Source organism: Helianthus annuus, chromosome 2 (assembly GCF_002127325.2).
Source record: "Helianthus annuus cultivar XRQ/B chromosome 2, HanXRQr2.0-SUNRISE, whole genome shotgun sequence".
Taxonomy (NCBI): domain Eukaryota; kingdom Viridiplantae; phylum Streptophyta; class Magnoliopsida; order Asterales; family Asteraceae; genus Helianthus; species Helianthus annuus.
The window spans coordinates 158,860,078-158,880,000 of NC_035434.2; the positions used below are offsets into that span (position 1 = coordinate 158,860,078).

The 19,923-nt window shown below is 39.9% G+C and overlaps 1 non-coding gene across 1 annotated transcript; it reads left to right on the forward strand.

Annotated features, from left to right (window-relative positions):
* The first annotated feature begins 16,651 nt into the window (after positions 1-16,651).
* Positions 16,652-16,758, forward strand: LOC118489925. The gene has a single exon (XR_004887937.1). It is a non-coding gene; the product is annotated as a small nucleolar RNA R71 (small nucleolar RNA).
* Positions 16,759-19,923: the final 3,165 nt, after the last annotated feature.

Consider the following 19,923-nt stretch of genomic DNA (forward strand, 5'->3'; position numbering starts at 1 on the left):
TTACAAAGGATTTAAAAATCCTGAAAACATAACCTAACGCGACCCGCGTAAGGTTTCAAGGTAAGTTGAGGCGGGCCGCGAGCCTCCTCTTAAACGCGCCTGGTTAGTAAACTTCAGGCGACCCGCGTACAAAGTGCCTGGTTCCCCCATGCGGGCCGCGTCAGGCGCCCAGATGCAGAAACATGCTTAACTTGGCTGTTCAGCCTTCCAAGAGCCATGATCTGCATTTAAACACCTCCAAATGACCCCTAAACGACCCCTAACACTAAGGACAAGTGTTGATCAGTTGTGGTGTGTGCTAGACTTTGTTGTCAATCAATTGTGGTGCTTGAAACCACTATATAAAGCCTAAGTTGCAACCATAAGTTCACACCCCATCATCTGCATCATTTGGACATTTCTGGAGCTCCAACTTCCTCTCAAGTGGTCACACTTGGTGCATAGGACCTCAGTAAGTGTTCCAGTCCTTTCCCATTTGAGCTTTAACTTAGTTTTAGCTTAAAAGTCGATCCGTCGTAACTAACGGTCGACTTAGCGATAACTCACAAATGATTCAGTGAATTGTCGAATCAAGAATGGTTATTTGTTGGTAATTATGTGGGTAATAAACCTCTAAAAGGGTTCCCACTGATCACCACTCTAACTATGTCAAATGTCGAGTCAAACGTGCACCCAAAAAGTCAACAGAATGTCGTTTTGGCGAATCTTGCATAATCTGTAATGTATATACTATGGAACCTGTTTTGACAATCATAAAACATGATAATAAGTATATAAACTTGTTTGCGCTCGTTTGAATCGATCATTTACTATATTGAACCGGTTCGGAGCCGAAAGTCGCAAAAGTTTGACTTTTGCTTTGACTTCAGTTCTGACCCGTTTTAGTGAGGTATAAATATACCTTAGGACTCTCTTAGGACCAGGTCACATGTTGGTATACGCCTCTGTGGTCGGTTCATGAGTTATCCAAGTCTTTTACGTATTTCCGTCATTCGCCAAAAAGTTGACCGTAACGGCCTTTTAAAATTAAAACGAGTATTTCGGACACGTGAACGGACCAAAACCTTGCTTGTTAAATTATAAGCATGTCCTTAAAGTTTCACGTCAATCCGAGGCCTAGAATGAGAGTTATGCTAAAAGGCGCACTTTTAAGAAAGTTTTGTAATTAACGGCGCAATTAGCATAACGCCCATCTAACCCAAGTTTTCGTCACTAAAACATTTACCCACTGTGGTAAAATAATATTTTGGGAATTTTAAAGGTTTTTAATAATTTTTACCTTGCTCATAACCTGCGGTTATGGCTACGGTTCGGTAAATACCGAATATGCCCTTTTTGGCCAAAACGGGAGTTCTACAAGGTCTTTTGACCCGATTCCAGTTGCCACTGATTTTAAATAATAAATAAAGTATTTTAAACTTCATAAACTGTTCGGGAAACTCAGATTTCCTGTAGAACCCGAAAAGCTCTTTAAAAGTCTTTAAAATGACCGAAAAGCCCCTACGGGGCATAATATTAACTTAAACTCGTTACAGGCATTACGGAAGGTATCCTACTGATACCAAAATACTTTTAAGGCATATTGACTTAGGAAATAAGCGTACGACTCTCATGGTTAACCGTTTCGCCTATTGCGCGCACGGTTCGGCCTATGAAACTAGTTTTCATACATTAGCCGATACGGGTCAAATTATATTATTTGAACCCCAAAATCCAGAGTATGAACTATAAACCCATATAAAACAAGTCACTGAACTTGTTGGGTCCAAATCATACTCCATTCTCGGTTTTCGCCTTTTCGTGCGAATTAACCATATCTATGTATCGGAATCAACCGGTTTAAGCTACGGCTAATATAAGGACCGTTAGGATTCTAAGAGGTTAATTAAAACCTTCGTTCCAGATTAGGAGCCCCAGTAAAAGCTATCGGTGACTTGATCTAAATTAAGGAATATACTTGCAAAGGTAAATACTTTTGACTTATTTCCCCTATATGGGCTTGGGTTACGGTATATTAATACCGCTTGATTGAGCATTATATAATTCCATCGCTTAGGTGGTTAATTGATTAAATATGATCGGCTCATTTAAACAGTTTTGTTGCTTATAAGCCTTTGGGGGGTTTAATGACCGTTGTCCCGGATATCCTTGGCATCATTTTACGAAATGGCCACGACCATCGACATCCCGGTGTAGGCGTACACCCGGTATAAAGTGTCGACATTAAAATTAAAAGACGTAGCCGTTGGTTTTTGTACTACGGTTTTACGCAAACGTGGTGTGTCTATAAATCTTTAACCCGGCACGACCCGGGCTACTGAACGCATAAAAGAACATGTAAAACGTTCACAAGATCATTATGAATTTTCCCAAGTTATAAAAGAGTTTGTGCCTTGTGCATTCAAATCAATTTTAATAAACATTTTTAAATGTGTCAGTTGAATGTATTTACCAGTGTAAACTGACGTATTTTCCCCAAAAAGATTAAGTGCAGGTACCTAAACGTAATTGGCTGGTATTAGCTCCCTAGCGTCGGGATAAGTCTCGCAAGCTTGATTGAAGTATCTGATGGAACAATACTTTATATCTATTTACGATCCACTGTGGATATATCCAACCCCTGTAATACATTTTGATATTACGATCAGAGGTTGAAATTTATATATTTATCTTATGCTTCCGCTGTGCATTATATAATTGTGTGGTTTGACTATATTGTTGCCAACATCGTCACGGTAGTCCCCCACCGGGCCCACCGGTGAGACACGTGGAAATCGGGGTGTGACAGGTTGGTATCAGAGCCAACATTGAGTGAATTAAACACTATCCTTATGTGTTTAATCTCAATGACACAATTGCACATGCTTGAGTCTAGACTTAACATAGGAATATTCTAAATTCTGATCCGGAAATTTTGCTTCCAAATTTTTATACGTCGCCAAGCGAAGGAGCTGTAATAGGAAGTCTCCACATCCGGAGTCTCGAACTGCTGAGCTTCGTACCGCGGCCAGGATGAAACGTGCAACCAAGGAGAAAGCATTCAGGAAGTGAATGAAGACGAAACTCCTCTTGCTGAAGATCGTTTCCTTATTAGTCCTTATAAGGACATAATTATCTTTCAGTCCTTACGAGGACAACATTGTTCCTTTCAAGTCCCGCTTAGGGCAACTTTATACTTTCACTTTTATATAATGGAATGATTAAGTTAGACTTTCATTCTGAATAAGAAATATTAAATAAATCAAAACCATTCCTTTTTATTGATCTGCCTAAATAAAGAATCTTAAGGGGGTGAAACCTAGCTTGGGGTCTTTTAAGATCAGTCAAGATGGTACGACCTAGCTGAAAAGATTCTGATTCCCTGTTAACCTCTGTACGCATGTTAACATTCATGGCAGATGTGATTCGTTAAAATCACGCACGTCATTCTTATACAATAATCCTTTAAAGGATTTCAAAACCCAACTAAATGATATATAAATTGTGGGTTAAATCACCAATGAAGGTGATCAATATTATAAAGACATCCATTAGTGATGCAATGCCTACGGGCCAGTATTATAAAGACATCCATTAGTGATGCAATGCCTACGGGCCAGTATTATTAAAACATCCATTAGTGATGCAGTGCCTACGGGCCAGAATTATTAAGACATCCATTAGTGATGCAATGCCTACGGGCCAGTATTATTAAAACATCCATTAGTGATGCAGTGCCTACGGGCCAGAATTATTAAAACATCCATTAGTGATGCAGTGCCTACGGGCCAGAATTATTAAAACATCCATTAGTGATGCAGTGCCTACGGGCCAGAATTATTAAAACATCCATTAGTGATGTAGTGCCTACGGGCCAAACTTATTAAACATCCATTAGTGATGTAGTGCCTACGGGCCAAACTTATTAAAACATCCAATAGTGGTGTAGTGCCTACGGGCCAAACTTATTAAACATCCAATAGTGATGTAATGCCTACGGGTCATACTAATTGTCATATAAGACAAAAGGCAGTGGTAGTCTATGACTCCCTGTCAGAAAAAGGTAATGAACTAAGTTCAAACCTTAAGGCTTTGATTCTCTGAAATCCTAGCTTATAAATTATAAATGTCCTAGTGACTAGGCCTATTGTGCCAGAATACCTTCATGCTGTGATTCTCTGAAATCATAGCTTATAAATTAAACTTGTCCACGTGACTAAGCCTTTTGTGCTATTACTAAATGCCTCGATCCCAGACGGTCATGGCTTATAAATTAAACTGTCTACGCGACTAGGCCAATTGTGCTATTATTAACTTATAAACTAGGATTCGTGATAAGATCCTAAATAAAATAAATATTCTTCCTTCCCTGCCAGTAGGCATTATTTTTTCCAAAAAAAAATCTCAAGGGTAAACCTAGCCTATATGACGAGGCCAAGATGGTAGGACCTATTCAGGAGATTCAATTCCTTGTTAACATCCGTAAAATGTTAACACTCCTGGAGAACGTGGTTCGATAAAATCACGTAAGTCATCCCTAGATTGGGTTATTCCAAGACTTCCTTATTAAAATAATCATCCCTTAAGGAGGAAGTGCCACGGGCTACAATACACTGTCCGATTGCGACATCGACAATTGTGATCTTTTGAGATTCCCCATCACTAAGGGGATGAGCTATGCTCAAAGCCCTCTAGACGATAATCCTGTCGTCATGTCATTATTATGACCACTGAACGACAATGGATTTAAATTAAAGTACTAATCCTGTCGTCATGTCATTATTATGACCACTGAACGACAGTTGATCAAATTAAGTGCTAATCCTGTCGTCATGTCATTATTATGACCACTGAACGTCAGTTGATTAAATTAAGTGCTAATCCTGTCGTCATGTCATTATTATGACCACTGAACGTCAGTTGATTAAATTAAGTGCTAATCCTGCCGTCATGTCATTATTATGACCACTGAATGACAGTTGATTAAATTAATGGCACTGATCATGTCGTCATGTCATTACTGTGACCGCTGAACGTATCATCAGTGCAATGACTATATGTCTTAACATCTTACGAGATGATAATTGATAGGCCCCCAGGCCAGAAATTTTAATAAAGACAGTCGTAACTTACAACTCCCTGTCAAGAAAAGGCAAGAACACGTTCAGGCCTAAATACCTTAATTCTACAAAATCAAGGTTGATAATATAAAGTTGTCCCTGTGACTTGGTCTCTTGTGCCATAATTATATTTTATTAAATTAGGATTTATGATAAAAATCCTGAAAAAAAAAATAAAATAAAATAAACATCCCTCTTTTCCCTGCCAGTATGCAGTTTAAAAAGAATCTTGAAGGTGAGACCTAGCCTACACGGCCAAGATGGTGAAACCTACTCAAGGGATTCAGATCCTTGTTAACACCTAAGCACGTGTTAACACTATTGACAAATGTGATTCGGGAAAATCACAAAAGTCATCCTTATATTGGATTCTTCCAATTCCCTTATCTAGGCTAATGATTTAGAAATCATGGCTTATATGGGATGATCATATCGTTAGTGATGAAATGCCTGCGAGCTAAACTTGTTGTCCGATAAGACAATGACAGTGATGGTTTTTGACCGCCTGTCTAAGATATTGGACTATGTCCAAACATAATAGTCTATATGATCAATGCGATCATGACTAATATCATCTAATACGATGATAATATTATTTAACATCCTTAGAAATGTTTTGCCTACGGGCTATAATATATTATCCATTTAGGACATAGACATTGTTATCTTTATGATTCCTTGTCTAAGGTGGGAGCTATGCTCAAGCCAGAAATAGTCAATATAATTAACGCAATCATGACTTAAATCATCTAATAGGATAAACCTATTATAAACGGCCATTAGTGATGTTTTGCCTAAAGGGCCATATTATATTATCCAATTGAGACAAGGCAATCGTAATCTTTTGTGATTCTTTGCCCAAGGGAGTGAGCTATACTCAAATCCTATACTCTATACTATCATTGCAATCCTGACTAATAGCATCAATATGATGATCATAAACTCATGATATTGACATCCCTAGTGATGAAATCCCTACGGGCTATACTTTACTCTATTTCGATAAGACAAAATAGGGGTGATCCTTATGATCCCCTATTCAAAATGGTAGAATGATACCTAAACCTAATAGTCCACGCGATCTAAATGATCATGATTAATATCGGTAGATACAGTAATATAAATAGACATCCACGAGTGATGTTAATTGGTATTGCCTTCCTGTCAAGAAAATCGCCTGTCTAGACGATGACGGTGGTAGTCTATGACTCCCTGTCCAAAAGGTGAAGAACTGTGTTCAAGCCTTAAGACTCTTGATCTAATGAAGTTGCAACCTACGAATTGATGTCCTTGTGACAAACCCACAATTTATACTACAAGTCACCTACGACTAGCCTCCACGCTTTAATAAGTCGTTCGTGACAAGTTAACATATTAAATGTTAACATCACTGGTGACAGGTGTTAGTGCCATATCCTATAGACATCCTAGAGACAAGGCCATTTGTGCCACACCTAAATGTCATTACGACAAGGCCTTCGTGCCATATGATTACTTATATTCTTCAAGACTGGGCTTATTGCCATATCCTTCTACGTCCCTCGCGACAGTTTTCTATGCCATTTATGTATATACATATATATAACCAAGACCATGTAAGGATAGCCTTTGAGCTATTTATAAACGTCCTTGTGACAAAGACAGTTGTGGCATTATGGTCCCCTGTCAAACAGATATTGGACTAGCTCCAAACCTTAAAGGCCATTGATAATCCTTTTGTGACCTAAGCTAAATGTAATAGATATACATCCCGATAGCATTCACTAAGAATGTTTAGAACAAAATGACCCATACGGCTTATGAATGCCGTGGCTAATCTAAGTCAGGTCATCAGAATGATGACTAAATAATTGTTAAATCTTAGTGATTAGTACCAAGTTTCGAGTATGGAAGACTCGGATGAGGTAGACAACAGTCGCAATACTATTAATGCGACGAAAGTTAATAAAAACTACAAACATAAACCTCAATATTAATGGAGTTACTCTCCTGGATATGGTTGACGCAGCAGTTGAAAGGACCATGGAAAGTTCATGAAACAATCCAAGGGCCGAATGCTCCCCGCTCTGAATTTCATTCAAAACCATGTCCAATTGCTCATGAAAAGAGTTTGGTTCACACTTCGTATATGAAGGACGAACCAAAGGAGGAAGATAACTCCCATAAATCTAAGAAAGAGAGCGAATACAGACTTAATAAAAAGCAACGAAGGTTCGGTAAGAGCCTGTATGTAAGAATTGCTAGCAAAGACATTAGGGGCAGTGTCGAATAAAACCAAAACCCAGGCAGTGTGACATCTGCTAAGGAACAGGTCATCATTTCCTCGGAATGTAGGGACCTGGAGAATACATTCTGTCATGACTGTGATGACTAAGACCGTATTAGAGATAGATGCCATAAAGCTGCCAAGCAGGTGCAGCTAAGCCTGGAAAGGGCTAAAATAAGAAATGCCTGAACTCACCTAATGAACGCCAAAGGGCAGTCTACGATGTCATCAAGTATGTTCATCATCTTTTACCATTAATAAATTCTGCTAAGTGTCCTGATTTAATACAGGCAATCATAAATCTTCATAAACCATAAGCTTAGCAAACTTTTATATTATCCGCAAAGTATAATTTACCAAGGGAACATTAGTAACCGATTTTTTTCGTATCGGCAAAAAAATCCTTTCGAAAAATCTAAAAGTACTCTTCCTTCGCATAGAGTACAACAACATATGTTATTTTAATTATTTTCTTCTTTCATTGTTTTTCTATCACCTGCGAATGCCAAACTATGTTGATAAAAGTACCGTATGAGGATTGGCGTATCCTAATGTGCCCCATAGATTATTTCCATGCCTGATCAGTATGGAGGTTTAATACATGGAACCCATGAGATATCCCAATGGTCATATAGTACTAAAATCGACTAGTAGTATTCAAAGAAGATATCCAGAATAGAATTGCCCAAGTAAATGTTCCCGAATTAGAAATTCGTGGACTTATATGTGTCACTTGTTTGGCACAAACAATAATGAATGAACTGGAGCCTGAGATATGAAAAATCTCGGTAGTCTCCCTGCATCTAGATTATCTTCTCTTAAGTTTTCCCTGCTTACCTCCTGGAAGGCAGGTAGAATTAATTTTAACATCCCGCTGTGGGCTGGAGTATTACGAAAACTCCATACTGCTTATAGAACAATCGAAACCTTGATTAAGTAGGGTTTAAGATGTAGGCTCATATAGCCTCACTCAATATTCTGAAAGTTTTATATTATTAAATAAGAAAGACGGTTCACATTGCTTATATAGTAATTACCGCAACCCCAATTAAGCAACAACTAAGAATGGCCATAAGATGCCCAGGATCTAAAGGCAAATTGTCGGTGGATAGGCTTGAAAAAGTCTGTAGCCGCCCACGTAGCAAAGTGCTTGACTTGTGCTCAAGTCAAAGCCGAGCACCAAAAGCCATCTGGCTTGCTACAACAGCCTGAACTTCCCGAGTGGAAGTGGGAATGCGTAACTATGGACTTCATAACCAAGTTACCCAAAACCAGGAAAGGAAACGATACAATATGGGTCATAATCGATAGGCTGACTAAATCAGCTCACTTTCTACCCATCAAGGAGACGTATAGCTCCGATATGTTAGCCCAACTATATGTTGATAAGATTGTAGCCTTACATGGCATACCTGTGTCTATTATCTCCGACAGGGATACTAGATACACATCTCACTTCTGGAAAAGTTTCCAGCAATCTTTGGGCACGCGTTTAAATTTTAGTACGGCTTACCATCCACAGACGAACGGTCAAAGTGAGCGTACTATCCAAACGCTAGAAGACATGCTTCGTGCATGTGCGATCGATTTAGGGGATAACTGAGATAAGAACCTACCCCTAATCGAATTCTCCTACAATAATAGCTACCACACCAGCATAAAGGCTGCGCCTTTTGAGGCATTATATGGTAGGAAATGTAGATCGCCTGTTTGTTGGGCGGAAGTAGGAGAGGTCCAATTATCGGGACCAGAGATTGTTTTCCAGACAACGGACAAGATTGTCCAGATCCGGGAACGTCTCAAGGCTGCCCGCGATAGGCAGAAGAGCTACGCTGATCCAAAGCGTAAAGATTTTCACTTCGAAGTGGGTGAAAAGGGTATTACTTAAGGTGTCACCCTGGAAGGGGGTGATGCGTTTCGGCAAGAAAGGCAAACTGAGTCCGAGATACATAGGGCCTTTTGAGGTCATTGAACGAGTCGGATCAGTTGCCTATAAACTGAACTTGCCTGAAGAGCTCAATGGAATTCACAATGTGTTCCACATCTGCAATCTCAAAAAGTGCTTCGCCGACGAATCGTTGGTGATTCCACACACAGATGTGCATATAGATGAGAGCTTAAAGTTCATAGAAAAACCTTTGTCGATTGAAGATCGACAGGTGAAGAAGCTTCGCAGAAAGCACGTACCGATTGTAAAAGTCAAATGGGATGCTCGTAGAGGTCCTGAATATACGTGGGAAGTCGAAGCTACAATGAAAGAAAAATACCCCTATTTATTTGAGTAAATCTCGGGTCGAGATTTATTTTAAGGGGGTGAGGATGTAACACCTCGAATTTTTGTGTCCAATGATGTGTTAACACGTGTCATTTGTTTACACGTGGCATCTATAATAAATAAAGGACTAATTTTGACAAACCTTGAAAGTATATAAATTCGAGGGTTATAAATGTCAACAGGGGTAAATATACTGTATAGTATCCCTAAATAATGCTTAAACCTTCAAACGAATAAATTATAGATCGTACAAAAACAAAACGCGGAAGAAAGTGAGAGATTACAAACTACAGGGGTTAACTGTGTCAACATGTTTAATAATACCTCTGAGTGACCCTTTAACGTTCCAAAGACCTTGTAACGGTATTATACCCTCACTAAAATAATATATATGAATTTCGCGAAGTTTCGATATGAAACGAGAAAGTTACGATCGAATTCGTAGAAGAAGGGTTAAAAGCGTCAACAGTGAAAGTTAAGGCTTTCCAATATAATAAATAAACCGGGGACTTAATAATTCACATAAATAACGCGAGGCCCTTAATCGTAAATAACCGAGGGCCAATTCGCAAAGTTACCTCTTCGGTTCCGAAAGGTCAGGTTATTAATTACAAAGATTCGGTAATCATTGCGAAAGATTTGGCAAGATTCTGATCATGATTACAAAGGATTTAAAAATCCTGAAAACATAACCTAACGCGACCCGCGTAAGGTTTCAAGGTAAGTTGAGGCGGGCCGCGAGCCTTCTCTTAAACGCGCCTGGTTAGTAAACTTCAGGCGACCCGCGTACAAAGTGCCTGGTTCCCCCATGCGGGCCGCGTCAGGCGCCCAGATGCAGAAACATGCTTAACTTGGCTGTTCAGCCTTCCAAGAGCCATGATCTGCATTTAAACACCTCCAAATGACCCCTAAACGACCCCTAACACTAAGGACAAGTGTTGATCAGTTGTGGTGTGTGCTAGACTTTGTTGTCAATCAATTGTGGTGCTTGAAACCACTATATAAAGCCTAAGTTGCAACCATAAGTTCACACCCCATCATCTGCATCATTTGGACATTTCTGGAGCTCCAACTTCCTCTCAAGTGGTCACACTTGGTGCATAGGACCTCAGTAAGTGTTCCACTCCTTTCCCATTTGAGCTTTAACTTAGTTTTAGCTTAAAAGTCGATCCGTCGTAACTAACGGTCGACTTAGCGATAACTCACAAATGATTCAGTGAATTGTCGAATCAAGAATGGTTATTTGTTGGTAATTATGTGGGTAATAAACCTCTAAAAGGGTTCCCACTGATCACCACTCTAACTATGTCAAATGTCGAGTCAAACGTGCACCCAAAAAGTCAACAGAATGTCGTTTTGGCGAATCTTGCATAATCTGTAATGTATATACTATGGAACCTGTTTTGACAATCATAAAACATGATAATAAGTATATAAACTTGTTTGCGCTCGTTTGAATCGATCATTTACTATATTGAACCGGTTCGGAGCCGAAAGTCGCAAAAGTTTGACTTTTGCTTTGACTTCAGTTCTGACCCGTTTTAGTGAGGTATAAATATACCTTAGGACTCTCTTAGGACCAGGTCACATGTTGGTATACGCCTCTGTGGTCGGTTCATGAGTTATCCAAGTCTTTTACGTATTTCCGTCATTCGCCAAAAAGTTGACCGTAACGGCCTTTTAAAATTAAAACGAGTATTTCGGACACGTGAACGGACCAAAACCTTGCTTGTTAAATTATAAGCATGTCCTTAAAGTTTCACGTCAATCCGAGGCCTAGAATGAGAGTTATGCTAAAAGGCGCACTTTTAAGAAAGTTTTGTAATTAACGGCGCAATTAGCATAACGCCCATCTAACCCAAGTTTTCGTCACCAAAACATTTACCCACTGTGGTAAAATAATATTTTGGGAATTTTAAAGGTTTTTAATAATTTTTACCTTGCTCATAACCTGCGGTTATGGCTACGGTTCGGTAAATACCGAATATGCCCTTTTTGGCCAAAACGGGAGTTCTACAAGGTCTTTTGACCCGATTCCAGTTACCACTGATTTTAAATAATAAATAAAGTATTTTAAACTTCATAAACTGTTCGGGAAACTCAGATTTCCTGTAGAACCCGAAAAGCTCTTTAAAAGTCTTTAAAATGACCGAAAAGCCCCTACGGGGCATAATATTAACTTAAACTCGTTACAGGCATTACGGAAGGTATCCTACTGATACCAAAATACTTTTAAGGCATATTGACTTAGGAAATAAGCGTACGACTCTCATGGTTAACCGTTTCGCCTATTGCGCGCACGGTTCGGCCTATGAAACTAGTTTTCATACATTAGCCGATACGGGTCAAATTATATTATTTGAACCCCAAAATCCAGAGTATGAACTATAAACCCATATAAAACAAGTCACTGAACTTGTTGGGTCCAAATCATACTCCATTCTCGGTTTTCGCCTTTTCGTGCGAATTAACCATATCTATGTATCGGAATCAACCGGTTTAAGCTACGGCTAATATAAGGACCGTTAGGATTCTAAGAGGTTAATTAAAACCTTCGTTCCAGATTAGGAGCCCCAGTAAAAGCTATCGGTGACTTGATCTAAATTAAGGAATATACTTGCAAAGGTAAATACTTTTGACTTATTTCCCCTATATGGGCTTGGGTTACGGTATATTAATACCGCTTGATTGAGCATTATATAATTCCATCGCTTAGGTGGTTAATTGATTAAATATGATCGGCTCATTTAAACAGTTTTGTTGCTTATAAGCCTTTGGGGGGTTTAATGACCGTTGTCCCGGATATCCTTGGCATCATTTTACGAAATGGCCACGACCATCGACATCCCGGTGTAGGCGTACACCCGGTATAAAGTGTCGACATTAAAATTAAAAGACGTAGCCGTTGGTTTTTGTACTACGGTTTTACGCAAACGTGGTGTGTCTATAAATCTTTAACCCGGCACGACCCGGGCTACTGAACGCATAAAAGAACATGTAAAACGTTCACAAGATCATTATGAATTTTCCCAAGTTATAAAAGAGTTTGTGCCTTGTGCATTCAAATCAATTTTAATAAACATTTTTAAATGTGTCAGTTGAATGTATTTACCAGTGTAAACTGACGTATTTTCCCCAAAAAGATTAAGTGCAGGTACCTAAACGTAATTGGCTGGTATTAGCTCCCTAGCGTCGGGATAAGTCTCGCAAGCTTGATTGAAGTATCTGATGGAACAATACTTTATATCTATTTACGATCCACTGTGGATATATCCAACCCCTGTAATACATTTTGATATTACGATCAGAGGTTGAAATTTATATATTTATCTTATGCTTCCGCTGTGCATTATATAATTGTGTGGTTTGACTATATTGTTGCCAACATCGTCACGGTAGTCCCCCACCGGGCCCACCGGTGAGACACGTGGAAATCGGGGTGTGACAGGTTGGTATCAGAGCCAACATTGAGTGAATTAAACACTATCCTTATGTGTTTAATCTCAATGACACAATTGCACATGATGTGATTTAAAAAGGGTTAGTTTTATGCCCTAATTGATGTGATTTATATGTTGCATTTTACACACATCAAATACCCCCACACTTGAACTTTTGCTTGTCCTCAAGCAAAACTCTTTAAAATGTGGCTTACACTCCCAAATGTAATAGGTAGAAGAGAAAGTTTTTGGCTTGTCATAGAGTGTCGGGAATCCAAGATCTTTTTAGGTTTTATTTTTATTTATTCACAATCTTATTCGTTATGATTTATTGAGAACGTCTCATAGGATAAATTACTTATTTGGGCATAACATGCCTTTTTTAAAATTCCATTTATATACAAGTTCACATACCTCACGGAATAAATCACTCAACACTCGGCCGTAGGTGTATTTTTTTAGTGAATCACTCGAGAGCGGCATGGAACTCACGCCTTCCATAGGCTTGCCAAGCAATCAATCCTCCTCCTTTTTAACTTTATACCTTTGTAAATATCAAGAGGACTTTTTGGGTGAAGGGTTAGGCTTGGGTTAAAGGTGGGTGGTTGGGTTAGTGGTTAGTAAAAAGGGCGAAAAGCGTAAAAAGCGTCGGTTTTTGAAAAAAAAATTTTAGTGACTTTTTATTTTGAAGTATTTCTCCAAACAAGCTTTTGTTTGTATAGCTTTGTTTGTTTTTAACTTCATCATCATTTTTTTTAGTCACATAAAAGAATGAGCTTGCGAAAAACCGAGCTTTGTTACTAAAATAAGGGGTGAAAAATAAAAAGGTTTTTGGTGGGTAAAAAGGGTTTTAGGGTAATGAAATGAAAGGTTTAGGCTCAAAGGGGTTAACTAGGGGATTTTGGGTAGGTGGTAAAAAAATTGAAAAATAATGGTGTAGAAAGAAAAAAATTGGTTAGTCCTAATGCCTCCATCATTTACTTACTTGGGTTTAAGTTGGTAAGGACCGGGAATGTATCGTCGTGGCAAGTTCTAGAGTTGTAAGAACCAAGCGGCTATTCACACAAGAAACGAAAAATGAGCATTTAGTCTAAAGATGTAAATTTGTATGCTCAATAAAGGCTCAAAACTCACTTTTGTGGGAATGGGTTTTTAATGTGATCAAGTATATATAATCGAATTTTAACTAGACTTGTTATGCCGTTTTATAATTTTCTTATGTTGGTTCTTTGTTATCACGACGCTCTCGGTCGTAAATTTCATAAAAATATAATCTCATTAAACTTGTAATTCCTAACTTAAACTTTAGACAAGTAAAAATGAAAATGATTTTTGAAAAAATTTGGGGTGTTTAGCGGTTCCAATAGAGTTTTGTGTAAGGCTTGTTGTTAGGACTTGCAAAATTTCAAAGTGTTAACTTCCCCCCCACACTTAAATTACACATTGTCCTCAATGTGTCCCAAAAATAAATTTTTAGGTTGAGTGGATGTGTGGTGTAGTGTTAAAAAGCAAAGATTTATGTTACTGGCAGTCTGGACACGACCCCGTGGTGACCGGGCACGGCCCCGTGGTCAGGTGCCAGTAACAGAAATTAAAGAAATGAGACAGAAGCCTGGACACGGGGGCGTGTCTGTTGAACACGGCCCGTGTCCAGTTACCTGAACTGGGCGTTTTTCTGCAGGTGGCTCAGCATGGGGCCGTGTTGGTTGGGCACTGCCCGTGTTGAGCCTTCTGTGATGGAGATTTGTGTCGGGTTGCTCTGTTCTTTGTGCATGGGGCCATTTTTCTCGTTCCCTTTTTCATCCATTTCCACCATGAGTGTGTTTTATTCCTGCAAATTAAAACTAAAAGATTAAACTAGACTAAGGATAGTTCCGCGGAATGCCTCCGTGGTGCGCCACGTTTATAAGGGTCCTTGGCTAGACCCAATGCGAGGTTATATGTTTTCTGAGTGGGATGCTTGGCGTCCCATGTTACACCGTCGGAGAGCAGCATCCAAGCTCGAATCAATAACCTTCATGTAGTTGACCGGGTCGTCGTCCTCTATTCTTTTCCCGACTCCGAATTTTACTTCATCATCCCCATACCTCAAAGTGAGTGTTCCGGTCATTCATATCTACCACCGCTTGGGCGGTGGCAAGAAAGGGTCTTCCTAGTATGAGGGGAACCTCGGTGTCTTCTTCCATATCTAGTATGACAAAGTCGGCTGGATAGACGAATCTGCTTACCTTTACCAAAACATTTTCGATGACACCCTGTGGAAATTTGACGGAGCGATCAGCGAGTTGTATGCTCATTTTTGTGGGACTCGTGGTTCCCAAGCCGAGTCTTTTAAACATAGATGAGGGCATGAGGTTAATGCTAGCCCCAAGGTCGGCTAGAGCATTACGAACGGGGGATTCCCCTATTGAACAGGGAATCGTGAAGCTTCCGGGATCGATTTTCTTTTGGGGAAGTTTATTGAGTACGAGTGCAGAGCATTCTTCGCCTAAATTGACTAATTGCAAATTTTCAATTTTCGTTTTATGCGTAAGGAAGTCCCTCATGAATTTAGAGTATTTGGGTATTTGGGTTAGGACCTCGATAAAAGGAATATTGACATGCAATTGTTTTAACAGACTTTCGAACTTTGCGAATTGCTCATTGGTCTTTTGACGAATTAACCTACCGGGGTATGGAACTCGAGGAGCCTTGGTAGGCTCTGGTGACGGAGGGGAGTTCTTCTCCTGCAGAGGTGTGGGTACTGTTTCTTCTGTTGGCGGTGGCGCTTCTGCAGGTCCCACGGTGCGGTTTCGTAGCGTGATGAGGTGAACTTGCGCTTTTGGGTTTGTTTCGGTATTGCTAGGTAATGCGCCTTGCGGTCTCTCGGCAAAATTTTGAGCTATTTGATTTAATTGTTTTTCTATGTTTTGAATGCTAGCTTGTTGATTTCTAAAATTTGATTCTAATTGTAGAAATCTTTCCGAGTTTTTCTTTTCAGTGTCGGAGATGAGGCGAGATATAGTATCTTCGAGCCTTTCTCGTCCACTTTGTTGTTGAGTGAAATTTTGTGACTCATTTCTTGGTTGTTGAAAGTTTGTTCGTTGGGTTTGTTGGTTACTACTATTGCCGGGTTCCCTCCAACCAAGGTTTGGGTGGTTTCGCCATCCTTGGTTGTAAGTTCCCGTTGGGGGACCTGACGGCCTAGGTCTATTATCAATGTAGTTTACCATTTCTTGTTGATCGTCCGTTTCTTTCATACAACTCCAATTTTCATGTGACCCACCACACCCTTCACAAGCCATAACCGAGACTGATTTTGTCATTTCCAATTTTTTTTATTTTTGAAGAAAGGGCCTCGATTTGGGCTTGTAAAGAAGTGCTTTCATCGACCTTATGGGCGCCCGGGGCAATAGATTTATTCCCCCGAGGGGTGTGCCATTGAAAATTGATTTGAGCAATTTCCTCAATTTGATTATATATTTCGTGTGGGCGTCGATTACCTAGAAGTCCCCCGGAGCTAGAATCAAGTGTCTGCCTTGTGTGTGGCAACAATCCATTATAGAAAGTGGATACTTGTTGCCATATTGCAAGGCCGTGATGTGGACACTTGCGTAATAGCTCCTTGAACCTTTCCCAAGTTTCATATAAGGATTCCCCGTCCTCTTGTGAATATGTATTAATTTCAGTCATTAATTTAGCAGTTTTAGCAGGAGGGAAATACTTATATAGAAATTTTTGGGCTAGTTCATCCCAGGTGTTTACCGATCCAGCTGGGAGGGCGTTGAGCCAAGCTTTCGCTCGGTGTTTTAGTGAGAAAGGAAACATACGGAGGCGGATGGCGTCATTTGATGCTCCGTTGATCCGAAAGGTATCACATATTTCTAAGAAATTGGTGATATGTAGATGGGCATCCTCGTCCGCAAGCCCGTGGAAGGTTGCGGAGTTTTGGAGCATTTGTATCAAATGCGGCCGAAGTTCGAAGTTATTAGCTTCGACATTCGGAGCATTGATAGCGGCGCCTAGGTTACCTACGGTAGGTCGTAGATAATCCATGAGGGTACGTTGGTCCGCCATTGGAGGTGGATCACCCGAAACCTTCTCTTGATTTTTAGCTTTTAATCTTTTTCTGAGAAAGCGTTCGGGTTCTTCTAGAGGTTCCTTTATGTCCTTATTAGAACTGGAGCTCATACACTATGTAAGATTGGCGTCGGGTTCCAAGTCCTGCAATAAAAACAAAAAAGAATGCTGGTCAGAAGGTTCACCACGGCCCCGTGTTCAACGAACACGGCCCGTGGTCGGAGTTACAGTTACTGTTTTCCAGATCCCAGTTACTGGAAGTTGGACACGGCCCCGTGGTCAGCCTTCTGTAACCTGGAAAACTAAAAACTGCCAGTAACGATGCTGGGCACGGCCCGTGTCCGTCCAGGCACGGCCCGTGCTGAGCTCTGCAGAAGCTGAAAAACTAAGAAAAATCCTAAAAATTAAAAAGAAAAATAAAAATATGATTAGGCCGTTGATTCCTAACTTTCTTAAAATCCTTGTGTCCCCGGCAGCGGCGCCAAAAACTTGATGTGTGTCGGTGTATCTATAATTTAGATGTATAATTAAGCCCTTTTTACACCTTTAGCCAAGTTTTAAATTTATAAAACACGATATTCACTAACACTAAACACACATATGGGCAAGTGCACCCATCGTGGACGTAGTATAGTGTTGGTAAGATACCGAGGTCGTCCAAGGACACAAGAGCTTTTAATACCGGTTTATCCTCAACGTCTAATCAAATCAAAAAGTGAGAAAAATGTTTTTAAACTAAGAAAATAAAAACTAACTAAATGCTGAAAAATAAAATAAAATAAAAACAGATAGACAAGATAAATCACTTGGATCCGACTCGTGTATTAGTATAACCTTTGATTATTTTCGCACTTTTGCACTTGTTTAAGAGATTATCTTAGTTATTGTAGTAGGCCCCTCTTTTGAAGGCGACGTTACCCTCAACCCAGTAGTTTGAGTTAGCAAGGATACAATCCTAAAGGGTCGGATTATTGGAAGATAATGAATTAAGTTATTAATGCAAATTATGGTAGGCCCCGCTTTTGGCGGTGACGTTACCCTCGGCTAAGTAGTCTGAGTCAGCAGGGATACAGTCCTAAATAGCCGGGTTATAGTATTAATAGTAGTTAACTTATGAGGGGGTCAAAGAGTTTGGATCCCCGCCATCCAATACCTATGGGCATTGAAGGAGATCCTACTAAATTTGACCCAGGTCCCAAGCAGGACCTCTAAACGCTGAACAAGGGCAAGACCCTTACCAAACCGTTCCCTTAACCCCCGACCAGGTAGCCAACATACCTCCATATAGACCGTGGAGATATGAATGGTGAAAATCTTTTATTTTATATAGACAGTAAAATAATGCCAAGACACCACGGACAAACGATAAGGAAAGATCACCTTCAACATAAGCAACTAGTTATTAAAGTCATTAATACAAAACCAAATAAAAAGTATTATACTAAACACTTGTCTTCACCAAGTGATGTAAGAGACTTAGGCAAACATGGCCTTGATTGTCAAGAACTCTTACGATCAATCTTGGATCCCGAGACGACTCACACACTCTACGATGGACAGTGGATGATGGTGGTGGATGATGGTGTTATGGTGGTGGTGGGTGGTGGATGAAGTGTGAGAGAGGTGGTGTGCCAAGGGATGAGATGGAATGAAACCAAGCACCCCTATTTATAGGCTGAACAGAAGGCTGGGCACGGCCCCGTGTCCGCTGGACACGCCCCCGTGCCCGTCTGACACTCTCTCTCCTCATTAATTGTAATTCGCAATTACAATTAATGCGCCTGCTGTACTTTCACCACGCCCCCGTGCTCACTGGACACGGCCCCGTGGTGGGTAATGGAAGCTTCTACAAGTTTGTCTTTTATGCTGCTTCTTGGGCACGGCCCCGTGCTGGCTGAGCACGGGGCGTGTTCAGGCTTCTGTTTTCTCTTCTTTGCTTTGGAGGATGCCATTGAGGGTTCGGGCAGTCTACTTTTATTCCTTTTCTTGTATTTATGCTAGAATTAGTTGTCTTTTTGCTTCTCTTGTGAATTTGAGCTCATTTCATCCTGAAAATACAAAAGGAAGACAAAAACACTCTTTTTCCAACATTAGTACTTAAAAAGGGTTAGTTTTATGCCCTAATTGATGTGATTTATATGTTGAATTTTACACACATCAAATACCCGCACACTTGAACTTTTGCTTGTCCTCAAGCAAAACTCTTTAAAATGTGGCTTACACTCCCAAATGGAATAGGTAGAAGAGAAAGTTTTTGGCTTGTCATAGAGTGTCGGGAATACAAGATCTTTTTAGGTTTTATTTTTATTTATTCACAATCCTATTCGTTATGATTTATTGAGAACGTCTCATAGGATAAATTACTTATTTGGGCATAACATGCCTTTTTTAAAATTCCATTTATATACAAGTTCACATACCTCACGGAATAAATCACTCAACACTCGGCCGTAGGTGTATTTTTTTAGTGAATCACTCGAGAGCGGCATGGAACTCACGCCTTCCATAGGCTTGCCAAGCAATCAATCCTCCTCCTTTTTAACTTTATACCTCTGTAAATATCAAGAGTACTTTTTGGGTGAAGGGTTAGGCTTGGGTTAAAGGTGGGTGGTTGGGTTAGTGGTTAGTAAAAAGGGCGAAAAGCGTAAAAAGCGTCGGTTTTCGAAAAAAAAATTTTAGTGACTTTTTATTTTGAAGTATTTCTCCAAACAAGCTTTTGTTTGTATAGCTTTGTTTGTTTTTAACTTCATGATCATTTTTTTTTAGTCACATAAAAGAACGAGC